This window comes from Dipodomys ordii, unplaced genomic scaffold, assembly GCF_000151885.1.
Source record: "Dipodomys ordii isolate 6190 unplaced genomic scaffold, Dord_2.0 Scaffold8, whole genome shotgun sequence".
Taxonomy (NCBI): domain Eukaryota; kingdom Metazoa; phylum Chordata; class Mammalia; order Rodentia; family Heteromyidae; genus Dipodomys; species Dipodomys ordii.
This window is the reverse complement of record NW_012267224.1, coordinates 27958468-27960540: the sequence shown is the minus strand read 5'-3', so window position 1 is coordinate 27960540 and position 2073 is coordinate 27958468. Positions and strand designations below refer to the sequence as shown.

At 44.3% G+C, this 2073-nt stretch overlaps 1 protein-coding gene across 6 annotated transcripts in view; it reads left to right on the top strand.

The window, feature by feature from the left end:
- The first annotated feature begins 555 nt into the window (after positions 1-555).
- Aasdh (aminoadipate-semialdehyde dehydrogenase) overlaps positions 556-2073 on the top strand; it is a 38490-nt gene continuing 36972 nt past the window's right edge. For 4 of the 6 annotated variants that reach the window (XM_013009128.1, XM_013009125.1, XM_013009130.1 and 1 more), the window contains exons 1-2: positions 578-642; positions 1116-1256. The gene's annotated coding sequence lies outside the window, so the exon portion shown is untranslated. Of the gene's footprint in view, positions 643-722; positions 835-1115; positions 1257-2073 lie in introns of those variants that run through there. The other 2 variants (XM_013009126.1, XM_013009127.1) reach the window with 2 other exon arrangements.

The following is a 2073-nucleotide window of genomic DNA, read 5'->3' as shown; positions in this document are numbered from 1 at the left end:
GTCAGTCCCTCTTGTATTTTGCAATGATGTCCTCACACCAACCTTAGATTTTTGCAGCCTCACTTTATGATCGAGATGATTGCAACTTTAACATTCAAGAACCTTGCCCAGCCGGGCGTTGGCGGCTCATACCCGCAAACCTTAGCTATTTAGGAAGCTGAGATCTGATTCTCACGGTTCGAAGCCAGCCCAGACAGGAAAGTCCACAAGATTCTATCTCCACTAAACCACCAGAAAGGCAGACGTAGATCAAAGTGGGAGAATACTAGCCTCGAGGAAAAAATAAAAAAGAGCTCAAGGACAGCTCTCGGGTCCCAAATTCAAGCCCCATGGCCACCGAAAAAAAAAAAAGAAGAAGAAGAATCTTGCCTAGAATTTCTGGCACGCCTGGAAGGTTACGGTTCCCAGCCGGCCAGCTCCAAAACCCGGGCAAACCATTGCTGGCTCTGCAATCCAATCCAATCCAGTCCAATCAGGACGCCGTGGGAAGGGGGGCGGGGCAACAGCCCTGGGTCGCGGGCGTGACGTCATCAAGGCGACGCGGAAAATTGACGTGCGGAGCTGCGCGGCGGGCTGGCTTTACGGCTGCCGGGTGATGGCTGCTCCCGTGTGGGAATGGTCCAGGCTATGGTATAGGCCAAGGTGTAATTTGGTCGGGCCGCCCCGCCTCCTGGTCATTTACGGGTGTCGTGGCGGCACGCGGGGTGGTGAGATGGAGGTGGAATGGGGGAGGCATTGGCGGGCTCTTGCTGAGCTGCGAGAACACCTCGGGGCCTAGGATTTGGATCTGTGGAACCCGGTGAGCTAGTGCGAGCGAGCTGCCGGCCGACCTGCGTGAGCTCTGGGGCCACCGCTTCCCATTCCGCACCCTCCGTAGTGTGGACTTGAACGAATGTTTGAAGCTGTGCAGTGCATTCGTTATTCTTAAACTTAGTTGCACAAATTAACATGTAGGAAAATAAAGCCCATAGATTACTTACCCAGTAACCTAGTGAGGAACCCTCCCCCCCCCCAGAAAAAAAGCAGCTTCTCGAGTTATCATGTAAAATAACTTCAATTTGATACTATTACACATGTAATATACTTACTAGTGTTTCCTTTCTTGTTCCTAAAAGGTCCCCAAATGTCTGGGCATCGAATGAGTGGAGTATTCTTAGGAGTCTGTGTATTCATGATTCGATGAATGAAAAACCTGAGATTGGGTTTTGCCACTGAGAACATGGAAATTAAAAACAGTTCTTGTATAGATATGTATGGTGAGTGTTATAATTTGCCATAAGCTGTCGTTTTCTTAACTATTTTCTAAGCCTAGTGCGGTGATTTTAAGCAGTCTGATAATCAGATCTCTCTTCTGGAGAAATCGACTGTTGTGCACATTAAGTATGTCAGTATATTACATTAGATAGTATAGGCAATTTGGTGCTCATGTGCTCTGGAGAGAGCAGAAGGTACCTCTCACCAATTTTACATTGCAAAGTAGGGTCCCTCCCTGTAATTATAGTGTATGTTATGATTCTTACACTTATATAATGATTGTGTGTCTGCAGAAAGCTTGGATTAAATCTTGGAACAAGTTAATATTTGAAGGAATATTATAAGTTTTAGTACAAAAATAAAAGTATTTTTAAGCTTTGTATTTGGAAATTAAGGCATTATCAAAATTTAGGGTTTTAACCGTTATTGGTTCACTTTTCTTGATTTAAGAATGTTTTATTCTCTCAGTGGTGTTAACATGAATGAGTTTATTTTGGAACAGAAAGGAAATCACTTTATGAACAAATAAAAAACTTAAATAATGGAAAATAGGATGTTTAATAAATCTTATTTGCTGTGAAATATGGAAAATAGAGTTCAGAGGAAGAGTTGCTTTTACCTTCAAAGAAACACTAGTAATTGTGAGGATTTTTTTAAAAAAATTATTTTTGCCTGGGAAGGTGGCTCAGTGGTAGAGCGCTTGCCTTGCATGCCTGAGGCCATGGGTTTGATTCCTCAGCACCACATAAGCAAAAAGAAAAAAGCCGGAAGTGGTGCTGTGGCTCAAGTGGTAGAGCGCTAGCCTTGAGCTGAAGAGCT